The sequence below is a fragment of the Urocitellus parryii genome, chromosome 11 (assembly GCF_045843805.1).
Source record: "Urocitellus parryii isolate mUroPar1 chromosome 11, mUroPar1.hap1, whole genome shotgun sequence".
Lineage (NCBI taxonomy): Eukaryota > Metazoa > Chordata > Mammalia > Rodentia > Sciuridae > Urocitellus > Urocitellus parryii.
In genome coordinates, this window is record NC_135541.1 from 96,842,688 (window position 1) to 96,863,280 (window position 20,593).

Consider the following 20,593-nt stretch of genomic DNA (forward strand, 5'->3'; position numbering starts at 1 on the left):
TTTTCCACTATACAAAGTCTAATATGGGACAGAAAAGATCCATTCTTTATAGGATATATCAGAGCACATAAAGGATTGCCTGGAGCCCTTAGTTTGGGCAATGATTTAGCAGATAATACTACACATGACATACATATTTTCTCTACACCAGAAGAAGCTACAAAATTTCATAAAAAGTTCCATGTCAAAGCTAATACTTTACAAAAGTGTTTTAAAATAACTAAGGAACAAGCTAGACAAATAATAAAACAGTGTCAAAATTGTGTAAACTTTTTCCACAAGTTAATCTTGGAGTCAATCCTGGAGGACTGATACCCAACGATATTTTGCAGATGGACGTCACACACTTGCCAGAATTTGGAAAATTAAAATATTTACATCTTACAGTTGATACTTCCTCTGGATTTTTAATGGGTTCCCTTCATGCCAGAGAAAAAAAAATAAAGATATTATAGCTCATTGCTTACAAAATTTTGCAACTGTGGGCATTCCAAAACAGTTAAAAACAGACAATGCCCTTGGCTATACTTCTACCTCTTTTAAACAATTTTGCTCATCATTTGAAATTCATCATATAACAGGAATCCCATACATCCACAGGAACAAGGCATAGTTGAAAGAGCTCATCCACTATTAAAATGTACTTATTAAAACAAAAAGACGGAGTTGGGTAGGGGTATATATCCCCCAAAGATAAACCTAAAATAACCCTTTTTACTCTAAAATTTTAAATTTGGATTCATCAGGGCTTAGTGCTGTGGAAAGGCATATGTATCCAAAAAATGTACATAAGCCCAAGGTACTTTGGAAGGATATTCTAAAAGGACAATGGAAAGGTCCTGACCCAGTGATTATCTGGATTCGGGGTTCTCTTTGTGTGTTTCCACAGAGAGAACAGCAGCCAATTTGGATTCCAGAGAGACTAATCAAAGCGATTTCTACAGACCAAAAAGAAGATGATTTGAATCAAATTCATAACAGCTGATATCCAGAGCTCCAGCTTGGCTATTCTTATATCTTCAACAGAGATTCTCCCACACCTGGAGGCTAATGAATAATTAACACCATTAAGGCCTATTTCAAATGTAAAAAACCTTGAGGCTTGCTTGTGGGAATACCTTCAGACCCATATGCAAATTACAGGAAGAAGGATGGGATATCAAAAGAAGAGTCAAACCTAGGTGGTAACCAAGATGCTTTTTTTCAATATCTATTTTATTATTGCCCTTTCCCAGATCATAAAGTTCTATTTTATTTTTTGAGCTCATACAGACCTAGGTTAATGTTTTTCTGAGCAGTTCTATTATTTGACTGTGGAGTTTTAAACATTGCAATGGAGATTTCACCTGTTAAAACTACAAGGCCTTTATTATGTTATGTGTAGTATGTATTGTATCATGTGTGCACACTTGTGTTTTATGTTGTATATCTGTATGTGCGTATGTCCATATATCATATATGAGGAGCACTCATGAAAAAATGGATCCAAATAGGTTTTTTTTTTTCATGTGATTTATATGGTTTAATTTATATTAGGTAAACAACAGTTGAGAATTGTTTTTAAAGGTGGTTAACAGATCTGTTTGTTTACTTTCTCCTTTCCTTTTCATTATATTTAATAATTCTGTTCAGGATAATGTAAATTGTTCAGAAAATCATTTTCTTGGTGCCTGCTGGAATGTTACATAATTTCCTTTTAGCCATCATTGCCAGAATTCCTATCTTCATCCCAGTGCCAGTGCAGACAATGATAAAACCAAACTACAGCTTCGTCAATAGCTATCACAGTATACGGTATAAACTGATGCATCAATGAATAATAACTCAACATGTGATGCTCAATCAAGGAGTCTATTTACTTTGTGAGGAAATGGACATATTGATGGATTCCTCTGCTTTGAACTGCTTGCAGAACTTGCCTGGACTATATATCACTTTTATGCATTGTGAACTATCTGTTGGTGCAGCAAAATTGTGGTAGTGCTGGGGCATCTTCGCTGATGTTGTCATTGGTGGTACATTTTTTCCAAAAAGAGCCGTCATATGGCTTGGTGTCATGGCATTTTACATCCTCCTCTCTTCTGCTTGTGATAGTCTAAATTTTGGGGGCCAAAAGAGGTGAGACAAAGAACCTCACCCCCCACTGGCACCAAGGCCAAACTTGGGTCCAACAGAGGTGAGGCAAAGAACCTCACTCCCCCACTGGTGCAAAGGCCAAACTTGGAGGCCAACAGAGGTTAGGCAAAGAACCTCACGCCCCCACTGGTGCAAAGGCCAAATTTGGGGGCCAACAGAGGTGAGGCAAAGAACCTCACCCCCAAACTTGTGCAAAGGCCTATTCACAAGTATGGCTGTATGCTGGACTGGTAGTCAATGACAGGTAATATCCAATTACAATGGTACCAACCTAAGACAGGAGGCTCATGCCTTGAGGTCAGCTCATCCGATGATGGGTAAGGACCATATGTAGACTTGGACAACTTAAGACAGGCACGGTCCCTAAGCCATATGCTCTTGATTAATTAAACAGAAGGGGGGAGATGTTGAGAGCCACAGCCCAGTCAGAATGATGCCTGGCATTTGCCAGAGGAAATGGTTGAAAGGTGAAGCCAGAGAACCATTGAGATGATGATTTGAGTTAAGCTGTATATTAATGCTGTGATGCTGGATTGATTGTATTGTATATTTGACCTTTACTGTAGGGCAATAGGGCAGATCTTGCTGCCTAGGGGGCCTGCTACTTTGGAGTTTCTGTGAGTTCTCCTGGGTGTTCGGGGAGATTAGATGGAGCCTGGTGGAGGGCGTGTGTTCCTGTGTGGTGTGTGCAGTGCCAGTGAGAGTTGGGGAATAAAGAGTTGCTGTTTGAATCTACAAGGCTTTGTGGTGGCTTGGTTATTTGTGCCTAGCCAGACTGCAGCAGGAGACTGTGGCACATGGGGATTTTGTCAGCTGTGGTTCCTCTACTCCTCTGGATTTGGCAGCTGCAGCTGTGACAGGAACAGTGAGCGCTGTCCCCATTTTCTGTCTGACTTTGGTTTTGGCCTCCCCTCCCCCCCTCAGTGATGTGTGCAGCCACCATGGAATCCCTGGTCCCCACAAAGGGGCTTTTTGACTCTGGTTGGAAGCACAATATCTCTGTGTGTGGCCTTAGGGTGGTCGTTCGTTGGGTTACACCACCTCTGGGGACATGGACAGCGTCACTAGCATGTCCCCATCAACACAAGTGGTGGCACTCTCTGAGTGTTGAGTGTTCTCTTGGGGGGTGTTGGGGCCTCTGGGCTCAGGGCGACACAGTTCCCTACCCAGGCTTAGTGGCTGTGCTCCTGCCAAGGTTCCAGACAGGCCTCAAAGTGGGGCAGAGCCAGAACTGCCTTCCCCACCACTTCATGGCCACCTCATGGCCAGGGAGCTTTGTCCTCATCCAGGGGAGGCCTGGGGTCACCACCTCCACCCTCGCCTGGCTGAGCTCTGGACTCTCAGGGGACCACCCCGTCAGGTTTGCTTGTCCAGACTTCAGTCAGCCATGGTGTGTCCTCACTGTGCAGCTGCCCCCATGCCTCTGAGAAGGAACGTATTCTGTCTCCCCCTGTGTTTCTAGAATGTTCTTACTGCACTTAGGGACCAAATGCAAGTAAGGGGCCAGCTCTCTCGGCTTTTACCACATTCAGCCTCCACCACACTCGGAGGCCCAGAGAGAAGGCTCAGGCTAAGGGCCTGAGCTCAGGGTCTGGGGCTAGGACTTCCCGGGAAGGTGCTCTGGTGTCTGAGACAAAAAGACAATGACATCTGTGGTGACAGGTGATGTAGACCATGGAGCTGGGAACCTTCCCAGAGGTCTTGAGGCCCATCTCAGATGCAGCTGCAGGTTGCCTCAGGAGGGTGCCCCTATTCTACAAAGGTCCTATAAAGGCTCAATAGAGGTGTCACACTGTCCCCAGAGACCTGGGACAAGAACAAGGGGGGTCATCGCCCCAGCCAAGGCCCAGCACCTTCTCACACATGGCTTCATTTAGACCCAGTCTCCAGCAGGGCAGCCTGCCACCAGTCACCTCCTAGCCCACGGGGGCCTCCACTGTCTATCTCCTGCACCTGTTAGAGGGCAGGGCCTTCCTAGGCCACCAATGGGGACTCCATGGCCTCTGGCAGGCAGGTCTAGTCCCTGGCTCCCGGCCTGTGGCTGAAGAGTGCCAGACCTCAGAGGCGCTTGTGTTCCTGCTGGCCACATGTGGCCTGGGCTTACAGCCTGTGGGTGGTTATCACAGTAGGTGGGTGTGCAGGGGCTGACCCAGCTTCCAGGGCACTGTCACTGTGGACGCCAAAATGGCATAAATCAGATACGGTAGATAAATGATAAATAAAGCCAACATTTTACAAACTGCTGGTTCATGGTCTCGTTTCTGCTCAGGCTTATCCCCAGAGATTTGCTGGCCTGAATTCTGGCTCTCCTCCTGCTGGGAGAGTCCCTTTGTGCTCAAGCCTGCACCCACGCCTGCATCCCAATGACTCCGAAGGCTGAGGTAGGAGGATTATGAGTTGGATGTCAGCCTCAACAATTTACTGAGACCCTAAGCAACTCGCGAGACTCTGTCTCTAAATATAAAAAGGGCTGGGGTGGGCCTCCATGGTCCAGAAGCTCTGGGATTTAGTCCGTGATACAGGGAAAAACCAAAACCCCAAGTCGGAAACCTCCTGCCTGGGGAAGCACTGTGCCTTTTCTCTCTGCCCTGGGGACTTGGGGCTGTGCCTGGGGCTACCACCAAACTGTCTCAGAGCAGAACAGTTGGAGCCCAGGGTCAGATAGCATGTAGGTGTGTGTGTGGGGGGGTGTGGACTGGGGCTCAGGCCCCGGCTTCATCCACCCCCCCATCATGTTTGGAGCCGACTTCCAGCGGCTGGTGAAGAAAGTAAGGCCCCGGGCAATAGGAGGTCAGGAGGCAGCAGGGAGGCAAAGCTCCAGGCTCTGCCTACCCCAGGCCCCTGGCTGGAGGGACCTGCTTGAGGCCAGGAATGAGGGGTCCTGGTGGTTGTCAGCTGCTACCCCTGGCTCCCATCCCCTGGGTGTCCTTCCCACCGCTCCTTCCACCGCTGACCCCCACCTGCACTCTGGCCTGGCCTAGTCCTCAGGAAAATAATATCCATGAGCCTCCAGTCCTAGCCTCCAGGTGGGTGGCCCAGGGAAATGCACAGCTTCCTGATGAGGGCAGGTGCCTAAGCATGTAGCACCATCAGAGGGCCGTCATGGGCCCAAGCTTCAGCACCCACCACACCCACCACTGCGTCTCCTTGGAGGCTCCCAGGGGTGGCCCCACTACGCCAGCACCCACCTCACCCCTTGCCCCAAACCTTCTGGGGCCACAGAACCCATCTGTCCATTCTAGAAGCATTAAAGCCTGGATGAGAAGCAAACAGACTGGTTTCAGGAAAGACCTAGCAGTTTCCATGAAGCCAGAACATGTGCATGTCCTCTCTGCTCAATTCTGAAAAGAATCGTGCCTACAAGGACTTGAACAAGAGCCTTCATAATCCCAGGCCTGTGGCACAGCCTTTAATCACTGCAACTTGGGAGGCTGAGGCAGGAGGATCACAAGTTCAAGGCCAGCCTCAGCAACTTAGCAAACTCCTGTCTCAAAAAATAGGGCTGGAATGTGGCTCCATGATAGGCCATCCCTGGCTAAAAATCCAGTCCCTACAAATTAAAGAGAATATGCTGAATACCCAGTGATGGCGTGTATCCTGAAGTCTTCAGGGATGGAGGTATTGCGTGTGCAGTTCCAAAACGCAGAACACTGGAGGTGGCATGGACAGCGCAGAGGATGATGGGATGACAGGGAGTGCCTGGCGGCCAGGTCTCTGGGCTCAAAGGTGATTCTTCAACCTTGCACTTGATAAGTCTCCAAGTCAATGTCAGACAGATGCCTTGATCTGGTTTGGGGGTCTTCAGAGAGGAGGCCTGGGGAGCTTGTGGTTGGGGACCAGAGGCGGAGGGCTGGCACCATGGGGCAACTTTCACTGAGAGCCCTTTCCATGCCTTCCTGGGTTGTGGTCTCAGGGACTGAAACCAGGGGCGCCTACGGGCAGACCTGTCCCAGCTCATTAGAGACAGGTCCTCACTGAGTTGCTGAGGCTGGCTTCCACCTGGCGACCCTCCTGCCTCAGCCTCCAGAGCCACTGGGAAATACAGCCGCGCCCCACCCGCCCCACCGGCCCCACAGCGCCCTGCTCCTTCTATGTTTTCTTAAACATTAACCATGTTCCAAGCCGTCTGCCTCCCCTAGGCCTGCGCACACCTACTGAGGGCCTCGCCTGGCTCCCACAGGGGCAACTCGCTATGCTCTGCTGTGGTCCTGATGCGCAGGAGCTGGGCGCATGTGGCCATGCCCCGGTGCAGGGGAGTGGGCATGGCATGGGTGGAGCCGGACCCCGCAGTGCCTGTGGTCTGCGCAGGGGCATTGCAGTCTTGCGGTTGCTGGCCTAGCGATGGTGAGAGGCGGTGGCGGAGCCTCCGAGAACCACGAGGAGGGGACAGCATTTCTCTGCTAAGGGTGGCCTGAGGCCCAGACGAACAGGCCAAGGTCCATACCTCCTCCCCGCTTGCAGTTCGGTTCCTCTAGGGAGGGCGGGGCTATCCCCCACCAACTGGCCAGCGCTGCCACTGCAGGACATCCCAGGCCTCTGTGGACCAGCCAGTCGCGCTGGGCTCAGGGCAGCGGGGAGGCCGCTGGTTTGCAGGGACTATGCCCAGGGGACAGGTCACCTCAGGCCTCTCCCCGGTCCCCTGGAGGAACGCACTGCAGTACGGTGGGGTGCGCAAGAGCCCCGGTACCATGGCAGCTTGTCGCCACCACGCCTGAGTGCTCCAAGTTCAGAAGAGTGCAGGCGGCAGGCGGCCAGAGCTGCCCCTTGGCAGCCGAGCACGGGTGCCATGGGTGTGGCATTCACCTCTGAGGTGGAGACCCCTGCGACAGGGTTCTTGTGCAGAGGACTGAACACAAGGGCGCTGGCCACCACGCCACATACAAGCCCTTTTGGAATTTTTAAGACAGGGTCTCACTAATTTCGGAGGCCAGCCACGAATTTGCAATCCTCCAGCCTCAGCCTGCAACCTGGGTTGACAGGCGCCCAGCTGGGATCTGGGGTTCTCCAATGGCTGGGACAATGGAGAATAGGGTCCACAAGGGACAAGGATGGTGGCTGAATCTCTCGCAGGCAGGGGTGGGGTCGGGAAGCCTGCCTGGTTGTCACTGCACTCCCGCCCCCGCCCCCGCTCCTATTGAAGTCCCTTAGGTTCTTGAATGAGCGCAGCGCCGGTGCTGAGTTCTAGGGGTCCCCCTGCATGTCCTCAGGCCCACAGCCACCCCCGCGTCCGCGTCCCCTGATCTGACCCATACAGGGTCCCGCGACGTCCCTCCCCATGGCCGCCAGTGTTCCCATGAATCATGCGACTCTGATGGTGCCAATTTGTCCACGGGCAGCGTGACTGTGATGGCGACATCAGGTGATGGAGCAGGCAATTGGCGGGAGCCCATGGGCCCATCTTATCACGCTGGCCCAGCCTCCGCTGCCCATGGAGCTCACAGGGTGGGGCCGCCGGTCAAGGGCGACAGAGGCCCCACTGCAGCCTCCTGCACCAGCTGTCCACATGCAGTCCTCCAAGTGGGAGGTGTCAGTTTGGTGAATCGCCCTGGGGAAAGGACAAGGCACGGTGCCAAAGGATGGGTGAGCAGGGAGAAGGATGGCCTCTCCACTCAGTCCCAGGCTCTGCTTCCCAAGGCCTGGGACCCAGGGAGGACACTGCTCCCTCCCTTGGTGCAGCCCTGTGCCACAGTCTGGCTGGGCACAAAATCACGAGCCACTCACAGCCTTGTAGATTCAAACAGCAATTCTTTATTCCCGAACTCACACCGGCACTCTACACACGTTCTGGGGAAATCCACGTTCTAGCCAAAATCCACGTACTCCACCAGGGTCTGAATCCCAAAAACTTTTTGAATCCCGCAAGAACTCAACTGAAACTCAAGGAGCAGGCGGGTGCTTGAGGCATCAGGATAAGCCCTATTCCCAACAGGGTACACCTTAAACCTGGAACCGCCCTAAACCCAAGGAGCGGGGATACTCCCTAATCCCAACAGGATACACCCTAAACCTGGATCCGCCCTGGTCCTTGAGCAAGGTCACCTAACTCAAGCATACATGCAATGTCACTGCAAATGACCTGGGTCCAAAGGCAAGCCCATTTCCACAATGGAGAGTCCTTCCTCTAAGCAACATGGAGTAGGCTGACAAAGAAATTGCCATGCATCATTCCTACATGGCAATGGCTCTCAGAAGCCCTGGGGCAGCAGTCCAGGGTCTTTCTCCCAGTGGGGACACTGGCATCAGGCCTCCAGTTCTTATCCCCCAAATGGAGATTTTTCTTCTAAGCCCAGCGTCTGAGAGGGGAGGGTGGAGCTGGCCAACAGGAGTCTCCTTATTGACAGACTGCTAGGTCCTCTTCCTGGAGCTGCCAGGATTGGGGGCTCCTCTCAATCCAGGCTGCTTGGGGTGCTGATCACACATCACCTCCCAGGTCCATGGGATATGGTCACACATCCCCAATGATAGGAGACAGAGGCCCATCTTACAGATGGGGAAACTGAGGCTCAATAACAGAAAGGAGCTGAGCTGGATTGCAAATATCTTTCATCCCAGTATTTTGGGAGGCTGAGGCAGGAGGATTTAAAGTTGGAGGCCAGCCTCAGCAACTTAGAGGGGCCCTGAGCAACTCAGTGAGACCCTGGATCTAAATAAAATATAAAAAGGGCTGGGGACAGGGATCAGTGGGTAAGGGACCCTTGGTTCAGTCCCTGGTGCCAAAAAAAGCCCTTCCTGTTCTGGGTTCCCACTCCCACAGGGGCCCCTGAGAGCAGGCAGGAAGCTGGGATTTGATGGGCCACCCAATCCTGTGCTGGGAGGCACCCAAGAGCCGGAGCCCAGCTGTGACCTCCTCAACCACTTTCGGGGACCAGCCTCTCCCCCTTCACTTAAACATCCACAACGATTTTCAGGCTCAAGTTGAAATAGTGAAAAAAATGGGGGTGCTGTCATGGCCGCTAGATGGTGTGTCAGCACAATAAGATGAGACAAATCCCCTGCTCCCGCCTGGTCTGTGTCCTGCCCATAAGGGATTGAGACACTACCCACCTTGGGCGATGGGTCGCTTGTCAAAACTTCCTCTGGGAGATGAATGTGGTCATCAGGCCCTTCTGCCACCCTACCTGCCCTCCTGGGGCCACCTCTACCCACAGCCAGTGGGCCACCTCCCCGACACCTGAGGAGCAGGAATGAGAAGACCACTCTGGTCACTAGGGCATCTCTGTCCCAACCCACAGCTGGGGCCTGCTGTCACTGCGGCCTCTGGCCTGTTCCTGGGAAAGGTGGGGGCCTGGGTCAGAGGAGGGACCGGGGTGAACCCTGCCCTAAGAGGTCAGATCTGAAGACACACAGCGACCTCCAAATACCCAGGACTCTAGTGAGGCCAGTTCCACGCACCAAGGGAGGGAGTGTGGCCCAGGGCGCTCTGGGCTGTCATGGCCAATCAGCTTCCATCTTTTTTGGGGGGTATCATGGATTGAACCCAGGGTCGCTAAACCTCTGAGCTGCATCCTCAACCCTATTTATATTCTATTTAGAGACAGGGTCTTGCTGAGTTGCTTAGGGCCTGGCTAAATTTTTGAGGCTGTCCTCCAATTGCAATCCTCCTGCTTCAGCCTCCAGAGCTGCTGGGATTATAGGCCAGCCCCACTGCAATGGCTTCTTGGAACTTTTTACAACCATGTGAGGCCCTGGGTTCAATGCCCAGGGCCACAAGGGGGAACTTAGAATTTTAGAACAGTTTTAGATTTGCAGAGCAGTGTGACGATGGCAGTGTGTTCCTTTGAGTCACCCATCATCCTTTGTAGTTGGCACTCAGTCACCACCTAGACCCACCACCTTCTCTTTTACCTGATGCCCTCTTTTTCTGTCCTAAAATCCCAGCTAGGGGCCTTGGTGTCTCATCTCTAGAGGGTTCTCTGGGCCGTGACCTCTTCTTCAATGCCCCTTGTTCTTGGTGTCTTCAACAGTTTGGGGGAGGACTGGTCAGGTGCTCTGCTCGTGTCTCTCAGCTGAGCTCATGGCCTGATGGGGACCCTGGGTGTGGGGAGTCTGCCGTACCCTTGTGTCTGTCGAGGTGCTTGCTGTGGATGTGTCTAGTTGGCATTGAGTGCCAGCTCCTGGCTGTGTCGAGGGGACACTTCAGACCCACACGGTCCCTCCTCTCCTGTCCACCTCTGGAGGGCGGTGTCCTGGGCTCAATGGCTGCACATTTACCTCAGTGACTTGGAACCCACAGATGGCTGAGCCCAGTCCCCTATGTTGACCAAGATCCTCTGACATCAGCATAACTTGGGAAGTCACTGCATACTGGGTGAAAACCTAGAATGACTCTCTCTGGTTGCTCAGGCTGGTCCAACTGGGCCGTTGAGAGCCTTCTCTTGGCTCCTGCATCCCTTCAGTGTTTCCCCATCACTGACCACCTCAGGGTTAGAGGGCCACTGAGTGAGTGGGAGGGGGCAGCCCCTGATAGCTGGTCATTCCAGAAGGTTCCTCCCCAATAGGTCAAGCACATTGTGCATGAGCACACGGTGGCATTCCACACATGGGCAGGACCTCAGCTGCCAGGGTGTGGGGACATGGGACTGAGTGGACGAGGAGATGGTGAGCAGAGGTGGAGAAAGAGAATAGAATTTCATTGGATGAGACAAATGGAAGGGAGGAGCAGAACTGGGAGACAGGGAAATGAATGGATGTCACTTTCCCATGTTCACATAGGAACACATGACCAGGGACACCCCAGAGCAGGGCCAGCCACGGAATGAAAGTCACACCCCATGTGGGTGATATGGCAGGATGCACGCTGCTGTCATGGGGAGCTAAGATGAACAAATTCACAGACAAACCTGTGTTCCCACCTAAGACAAGGGACAAGGTGCAATATCATTCAGTGTCCTCAATAAAGATAAAGTGGGCTCTGCTGGGGTCTGGGAGCCAGTGTGAGGGAGCTGACACTCAGGTCACCAGAGCAGCCCCACCTCCTCAGGCCTTTGCTCCCCACAGAATGTCGAGCCTGAGAGGCCCGCGGAGACCCTGCCCATCAGGGACAGAGCAGCTGCGGCCTTCAGTCACCCTGCTGACTCCTTGCAAGGGCAAAATGTGCTCCCTTTGTCCCATCCTGACTTCTGACATCACAGGTGGGACAGACCCAGAGAACAGGGACAGCCGGTAGCACCTACCTGATAACACAGTTGCCTCAGTTGGAGGCAAAAATCACAATTGGGGCGATGGAAGATTCCAGAGCTCAGTGCAGGGAGGTAAAGCACTCTGTGTCCAGCATGTGCACCTCGTCCACAAACAGCACTCTGGGGACCAGCTCAGCCATGCCCTGATCAATGTACTTGTTCACCACCTTGTTGATCTCGCCTTGGACAGGGTTACAGCCAGTGTGGGAAATGTCACCTGCTCTCTTCTCCCCACCTCAATTTCCTTCAGACCCAACCCTGCAGCCTGGTTCTCCTACTGGCTCTCTGACCCCTGGCTGGGTACTGGATTCATTCCAGGTTTGATGTCATCATTTGAAAACAAGAATCATGCCAGGTATGGTGGCACACGCCTATAACCCCAGCAGCCTGGAGGCTGAGGCAGGAGGATCGCAAATTGGAGGCCAGCCTCAGCAACTTAGTAAGGCCCTGAGAAACTCAGTTGACACCCTGTCTCTGGATAAAATACAGAATAGGACTGAGGACAGGGTTCAGGGGTCAAGAGCCCCTGAGTTTAATCACTGTACCCTCATATAAAAAAAAAACAGGCATCATCACCCCCAAATGCCACAAAAAGCCTTTCGTGGAGCTGTGTGGGGTGCAGTGTCCAGGAGCCCCAAGCCTGATACTGAGATATCCCACTTGGGAGCCCCAGAGAGATGTGTTTTCATATGCAGATTCTCCTCTGCTGCACTCAGTCAAGCTGCCCTTTTGGGGGCCCTGCATGACAATGCTCAGATTCATTAACTTTCCATCAAGTGCAGTTAGAATCCTCTCCGCCAGAAATCCTGAACAAAGAGGGTCAGAGCAAGCCCAGCCTCAGCCCCCAGAACCCCCAGCCCCTGCAGAATGGCAGACCTGCCTCATGTCCTAGCCCTCACCTTCCAAACCAGCGCCCCCTGTCATCAGGATGGAGCTGTTCCCAAAGAAATGGTATCTGAGGCCTGTCTTCACCCAGAGCCATTGTCGCAGGGCTGTCAAAACCGAGTTCAGAGACAGATCTGCTCTTGGCCACTCATGGAGGAAGCTTAGGCTGCTGCGAGGTCTCAAGGCAACAGTGGATTTATGTTGAACTTACGTTTTCAGGGAGTAAAGTGGTAATGGGCCCGAGAAGGACATTAAATTGGGGAAGAGCAGGGTGCGATGGCTTATGCTTGTCATCCCAGCAGCGGGGAAGGCTGAGGCAGGAGCATCACAAGTTGGAGGCCAGCCTCAGCAACCTAGCAAGGGCCTAAGAAACTCAGCCAGGCCCTGTCTCTAAATAAACAATAAAAGTGCTGGGACAGGGCTCAGTGGTCGAAGGCCTCTGAATTCAATCACCGGCATCAGAAAAAAAAAAAAAAAGTCCAAAAAAGAGCAAGGGAGACCCACTGCCTGGTGTCAAAGTAGGCATCTTTCTGGGACCTCAAAGGAAGCAGATGCTGACCTCAGCAGGTCCAGAGCACACAGTGTGGCTACGGTTTCTAAAGGGAGTGAAGACTCAGAGCTGGGATCATGTTAGAGGCAGGGCCTCAACTTGGCTCTAGGCTCAGGCTTTGCCAGGCATCCTCCTTGTAATCTCTGTCTTCTTTGGCTGCATCAACTGACCCATCATGGACAGGATGTCTTGTCCTCCCTGTAGGAGAGAGGACTTTCTAAGGCAGCTACCAAAGCCCATCCTCCTGCCTCCTGCAGGTCCCTGATGTCACTCAACTTGGAAGCCTGAGGTGGACAGGCCCAGCACAGGTCCCCTGGAAAGAATGAGGGGCTCCTGAACTCAGAGGGATCCCCTCAAGGTTTCCTCTGACCTGCAAGAATCAAGCAGAGTCATGCGCGCGGGGGCACGTGTCTTTAAAAATCCTGGCAATTTGCGAGGTTGAGACAGGAGGACCGCAAGTTGGAGACCAGCCTCAGAAACTTAGTGAGGTCCTGAGCAACTCAGCAAGACCCTGTCTCTAAACAAAATATGAAAAGGTCTGTGGACGGGGCTCCATGGGTAAGCACCCCTGAGGTTTAAGCTTCAGTACAAAAACAAAACAAAACAAAACAAAAAAACCTGCGGCCAGGTAGGAAGAAACTCCAATCCCAAGAGTATCTGGCCTCTCCCAGGCAAAGCTCCAAGGGACAAAAAGCAAAACCAGATTCCCAGCAGAAAGCCCATTCCTGGTGGGGAGGAGGAGGCCCCCTTCAGGATGAAGAGCAAACCTGACTCTCTGACCAGCAGAGCCCAGAGCAGCGCCAGCTGGGAGATGGAGGATTCGAATCTCAGGCTCTGTAGAGGCCGGAGCCTCCATGAAAATGTAAATGCTCCCACCAGGAACCTCCAGTCCAGGGTGGAGAGCAGCCCCCAACAGGCTGGCAGGTGGCCAGCAGCAGACCATGGCCAGAGTTCAGCAGTGACAGCATCTGGACATTGGGACAAAGGGGACAAAGCTCATGTCGTGCTCATTGCTGAGTCTCATGGAGGGCCTCCAGAACGACAGAAAGGCCCTGACCAGTGGTTCCCAGGGCCTCCGGCATGTGCTGGACCAACAGGGCCTGTCCCTGGTGCCTGGTGTGGGCCACGTCCAGGTCCTGCAGCGTCACGTCCTAGATGACCTCCTTCTTCTTGTGCACGTCACCCTTGGGCAGGGCATGTCCTCCTCTTCTTCCAGGGTGAACTCCGTGGCCTAGGAGTCGCTCCTGCCCTGCCTCTGCCAGCAGACCACGGGGCACACGGACCACATAGAGCTCAGTGACAGAAAGGTCCCTGCTGCCGAATGAGGGCCCCCAATGGCGCCCTCTGCCTGCGCCCCACGGCCTGGTGCCACGCTGGGCTCCCAGACGCATCCGGCCAACCTGGGACTTTCTGGAGATTCTCTCCCCTTTCTTTTCACTCCTGATAAAGGGGCAACCAGGGGACTCACTGGAGCTGGGGGCCCGGGCTCTTCTAGGTGGTGATTTGTGGGTGACACGAGGCCTTAGGCTCATCCATGAACCAGGGAGATGCAGTAGCAGATAGAGAAGGAGCCACCTGATGCAGTCCCCAGGCTCAGGATTCAGGGAGGGACACTAGAGAGATATAAAAAAAGATGGAAGATGCCACCTGGTGCAGCAGGAAGGGACGAAGGCTGTCTGGTCCCTGTCCCCCACAGGGTTTGAGTCTTACACACTCTGCCTGCTGAAGTCACCAGGAGAGGAAGACAGAGAAAAGCCAAGGTGACTTACTTAGGTAAGGGGACAGCTGCTGACCTTCCCCCACCCACGCCCACTGAGCAAGTGATGCCCTGGTCACCCAGGTCTTCCTCTGTCAGACCTCAGGCGTGGTGCTGTCCCTGGAGAGCATACCGTCACAGCCCCGCTGTTGGCCTCCATGTAGATGACATCACTGGCCTCCACTCGCTTCTTCTGCAGACTTTCAAAAATGCTGGGGTCCAGCTAAAACCAAACCAAACCAGACAAAGGGGACTCAGACAACCATGATGCACATTCCAGTACCTTCTGACCCTGAGGGAAGGCACCTTTCTGTAAGAGACCTGAGGGGCCAGGCAAAGCGTTGCACACCTGTCATCCCAGGGACTCGGGAGGCTGAGGCAGGAGGATCACCAAGTTGGAGGCCTGCCTCAGCAACTTAGCAAGGGGAGTCTCTCTCTAAAAACAATACAAAGCAAAGTAAAAAGGGCAGACTTCTGGCTCCCTGCTTAAGCACTGCGGGTTCAGTTCACAGAACTAAACATAATAGAGGGACAGACAGACAGATAGACACCTGAGGTAGCCAGGCACCCCAGGAGTGGATGGGTATGAAGGTTTGTGGCAGGGCGCAAGAGCCTGGACTGGGGGCTTAGCACACCAGGAAGTGAACCTGAGGGTGACCGTATTTGCCTGCAAGAGACAAGAGAACGTCACCATTACTCTTCCTTGCCTTGCATTCTGGGGTTGCAGAGTGGTAGGAGCATTGCCACAGGGACCCACCTACCTTTAGAGGGGACATGTGTCCATGGCCATGCTCCACAGCAAACCCCAGGATCATCACTGCATCTCCAGTTTTTGGGTTAGGGACACCAGAACTTCCTGCTTAGCCACCTGAGGCTGCATTTGACTTGGCCCATGATTCCAGCTCTCTGGGCCTCGGTCTCCTCCTCTATGTGACAGCACCCAGAAGCACCCACAGAGGAGTCCAGCTCAGAAGGGAAATATAAGTTGGAATACCCCCAAACTGTCTGGGTCAGGAGGCTGAGGAAGGAGGATCACCAAGGTGGAGGCCAGTCTAGACCACATATCTAGTCCCTGGGGCTGGGGCACAGCTTAGTGGCAGAGCGCTGGTTCACTATGGCCACACCTTTGGGTTTGAACCCCAGGACCCGAAGAAAGCAAATTCTAGCTGTGCACACACATCTTGGGGTGATGGTGCTCAACGGGGCCTTTCTCTTCCCTAGGGGTGTGCACTGGGCAAGGACAGCAGCCTCTGCAGGACTCTGCATTGGCTCAGGCGTTTACTCATCGCAGCTGCAGGTAGAGCTCTGCCCACACACTCCCCACCCCGTCTCTGGGTTGGCTTGGCAACAGTACTTCTGGCTCACTCTGAGGGTGTGAGAGCAGAAGGAAGAAGCCCCGAGTTTTGCTCCCTAGCTGAGGAGCTGAGCCCAGGGTGTGGGTGGCACCAAGGAGCATTTTTCTGCATGTTTGTTTGGTGCTGGGGATTTAAACCAGGGGCTCTAAATCACTGAACCCCAGCCCCAGCCAATTTTTGTATTTTATTTAGAGACAGGGTCTCACTAAGTATCTTAGGGCCTTGCTAAGTTGAAGAGGCTGGCCTCCAACTTGAGATCCTCCTGCCTCAGCCTCCAAAGCCACTGGTATTAGAGGTGTGTGACACCATGCCTGGCACCTACTCAGAATCTTAATAAATGAGTGAGAATTTATCAGAAGCAAATGGCACTGCACCATTTTGCAGATGAAGAAAATGCATCTAGAATAAAACAGAACTTTCAGAGATAAGTGAGTTCACATGGGGTTGAAGACGCGCCTGAGATCCAGTCCAGCTGTGGGTTTTGCTGACCCCCATGTGATTTCTTTGTCCTCTTTAGTCTGACTTTTAAATCTAATTATTTTATTCTGATCATTGACATCATTATTGAGTTGATGTTTGCTTCTTTCCCTATACTGCTTTACATCATGTAGGTGGAAAACATATATTTACCATTTTAACTTTAATTTTGGAACATGGTACACAATCTACAAACCAGCTTCTAGATAAGACTCCTTATGAATTCAAAGAAGGTTCTAGAAAACACACCCCCTGCATACACACACACATACACACACACACACACACACACACACACACACACACACTGTTGAATCCATGCTCTTTATTTTTATACTATGGATTGAACCCAGGGGCACTTTACCACTGAGCCCCATCCCCACTCTTTTTTATATTTTATTTACAGACAAGGTCTCACTGAGTTGCTTAGGTTCTCAATAAGTTGCTGAGGCTGGCCTCCAGCTTGCAATCCTCCTGCATCAGCCTTCCAAGTCACCGGGATGATAGGCATATGTCACTGTACCTGGCTTCAATTAAGTTTTTATTCACTAATAGGTTCTAAAAAGCCAGACCAATGCAATGAAACATACACAAGTAATCCTATGGAGAACTACCTTCCAGAACCGTGCACTGGACAACCCATCTCCACCATCTCTCAGTTTCTCACTCCCATCAACTTTCATCTTAAGTTCTTCCACCTCTCTTCTCTCCAGCCAAAGACTAAGGCCCTCAGTCACTTGGTTACCAACTCTTCTACTCCATGCCTGTCTTGACCTCTGTCCCATCTGACCTTTGAACCCCAAAGCCCAGGGTCAAGCCTGCTTTTCCTTCTGTATTGCTGCTCAGGAGGAGAAAGTCATCCAGGGTTCCCAAGGAGCCTTGGTGTCATCATAGCCTCTGACCTCAGCTGAACACTCACAGCTGTACAAATGATGGTCTAATGTTGTATTAGTTAGAATGTTAGTATAACTGCATTAACGGAGAGACTCCAAACAATGGTGGATAAAGCAAAATAGAAGTTATTTATTTTTCTCAGTTGGGCACATTGGTGCACACTTGTAATCACAGGGCTCAGGAGGCTGAGGCAGGAGGATCACCAGTTGGAGGCCAGCCTCAGTAACTTAGTGAGACCTAGTCTCAAAACATTAAAAGGGCTGGAAATGTGGATCAGTAGTTAAGCACCCATGGGTTCAAGCCCCAGTATATATATATATATATATATATATATATATATATATATATATATATATATATATAGAGAGAGAGAGAGAGAGAGAGAGAGAGAGAGAGAGCTGCAAGGGATTTCCAAGAAAGAAAAGCAAAGCCCAGGACCCAATGGCTTGACTCGATTGTGAATTCTATGATATATTTAAAGAATGAACACCAACCAGGCAAGGTGGTGCACTCCTTTCATCCCAGCAGCTGGGGAGGCTGAGGCAAGAGGATTATAAATTAAAAGACAGCCTCAGCAAAAGCGAGGGCCTAAGCAACTCCTTGAGGCCTTGACTCTCAATAAAATATAAAAAAGGGCTGGGGATGGGGCTCCATGGATAACACCCCTGGGTTCAAACCTTGGTGCCAAAACAAAGAATTAAACCAAATGCATCTCAAACCCTTACCAAATAAATAAATAAATAAATAGAAAGATATGTTTTCTAATATGTTCCCATGAAGCCAGCATCATCCTGGTAACAGCATCAGGTAAAAGATTCTACAAGGAAAAACCAAACCAAACAAAAACCCAGGTCAATATCCCTGTGAACATAGACACAAAATTTGTCACAAAAATCTGGTGTTAGTAAGCCAAATTCAGCGACAGGTTTTCTTATTGATTGTGATCTTAGGGAGGGAACCCATGGATGCTCTACCATTGTGCTGTATCGCTCGCTCTCTTGGTGTTTCTATTTTGAGTCACTGTGTTACTAAGTTGTGGAGGCTAGCCTCCAACTTGCTTGCCATCCTCCTGCCTCAGCCTCCTGAGGCACCTGGATGACAGACAAGCACCACTTTGCCCTGCTGGAATGAGATTCTGCCGCTGCATCAGACTTCCTCCACCTCTGATTCAGTGTGGCATTAGCAGATCTGTTCAGTTCTGGGGGTGACAGGGAGCTCATCTGGAGGCCTGACAGTCTGCTATGAGGTTGGTGTATGACCCACTGAGGAACACACAGTGTTAATGGCAATCGCTGGCAAGGTAGGTACCCTCTGAGAAAAGAGAAATTTTCATTTCACTCCTGAAAGCATCTTTAAAGCCCAAATTCCAATCAAAGGGAAAAGTATAATAACTTCCTCTGGGCATTACCACCCTTTTCCAAATACTAATATTCCTTCACTTAACATGGCATTACAAATTGGTAAATCCATCATTTAAAAATATTGTAAATGGAAAAATGCATTAAATACACCTAACCTACCAAATACCACAATATGCTATAGAGTACAGGTTGTTCAACCTTAATATTAGAGCATGTGGCCCAAGATATGTTAAAATACAAAATTCAAAGTACAGTTTCTACAGAATGCATATCACTATCACACCATAGTAAAGCTGAAAAATCACATGTTGGAACATGCCAAGTCAGAGACAGTCTGCAGTTCCTGGTTTTACACTCCCTGGCCATGTAAAGCTTTCATTTTCCATGCCCTCTGTGGTTTCATAGGGCAAAGTGACTAGTTGTTGCAGCTGAGCTGATGGGTTAGATCTGAGCCTAACTCGCCAGGACAAAAACCAACAATGCTTTTTTCCACTGGCTCAGAGTGACCCAGAATTCCCATCAAAAGGTCATCAAAAAGAGGCAAAGAAGTAAGCTGAGTCCAACAGAATCTAAACAGAAGGTCAACATGACAGGGGCAAAGTAAACATAATCCAGGCCCTGACTTTCTGCTCAGGCAGAGACTCACAGATTTCAAGGAGATCACACCATCAGCAAGAAGCCAAATGACATGGGACACATTCAGCACAGGATGATGACTGCTCCCTGAAAACACTTAGAAAGTCCACTACAGGGTTAAGGAGAAGATGTAACTAGTCTTCAAGGTTAAGGCCAGGCAAACTCCCTCAGCATCAGAAAGAGCCAAGGACCAGCATGAGGTGCTGACGTATACCATTATGTCTCCTGCTATCATACAGTTCCACAAGGGCAGGAGACTGTCCTGTGCATCCAAATACCATCTTGCAAGGAAGGAACAGCACTAATAAATCTAAGCATTCCTGGAGAGTGTTCAACCATCCAAAACAGGCAACTGAGTACAGCAGAGCCCAGATTCTGAGGGTAATTCTATAATTTGACATAGTTGGAGACAAAGTCACACCTAACACTGCCTCTCTGAAGGCTGATGACTACGACAAACCTGGCTGGTTTATTCTGTTTGTCTCATCTGGTAACTTTAGCTCCATAGAGAATATGGAGGCTCTTAAACTAGAGGAGGAGCAGGAAAGAACCAGAGCAGATGCATGCTGACCTTCCATATAATGACTCCAGGGCAGATTCTGTCCAAACCTTGTTGTTTCAAGATGCTTCCCCATGCTACCATTTTGCAGTTTGTAAAGCTGTCTAAATAAAGCTATGAAGCTGCCAAGAAAGGGCTGTGTGCTAGCACAGGGACATATTGAAAACACACATTTTTAACTTTGGCCTGTCCACAGCACTTCACACCCATAGTGCATCTTGCAGGGTTTAAATTTTTTCCCCCTCAGGACAAAAATAATGGTAGCTTAAAAACAGAAAATTTCTTGGCCCTCATAGGTCTAAAATTTTAGAAAAAATAAATAGAATTAAATATCTGATGTGCAAAGGCAAAATAATCCCTGTTTTTCATTCACCTTTATAGAAATCTAGTTTGCAAGTCCCTTTGCTGTGATTTGAATTGACCCACTTGATAGAACATAGGCCAATTCCATTAGGCACCTGCCTGTACATAATGATGGAAATACAAAAACAAAACAAAGCAAAACAATAAACAAACCTAGTTTCTGTGGAAAAAATGTGAGGGTAAGATTCACATTGAATATTTAGTAATATTCTGATTTGTATCACAGATTGACATACTTTCAGACATTTAAAATTATTATTGAAACTCAAAAAAAAATATTTGACATGAAAAAATCACCATCCTAGGTAGGAAAGTTGGTGGAATGAGATGGATATCATTAGCCAAAGTAAGTGTATGATTACATGAATGTCATGACCATAGCTTTTGTACAACCATAGAAGTTAAAAAGTATGCTCCATTTGTGTACAATGAACTAAAGAGC

General features: G+C 50.4%; 1 pseudogene; it reads right to left on the reverse strand.

Annotated features, from left to right (window-relative positions):
* Positions 1–11,305: 11,305 nt before the first annotated feature.
* LOC113177243 (ruvB-like 1) lies at positions 11,306–15,321 on the reverse strand (annotated as a pseudogene).
* Between the last annotated feature and the right edge of the window lie 5,272 nt (positions 15,322–20,593).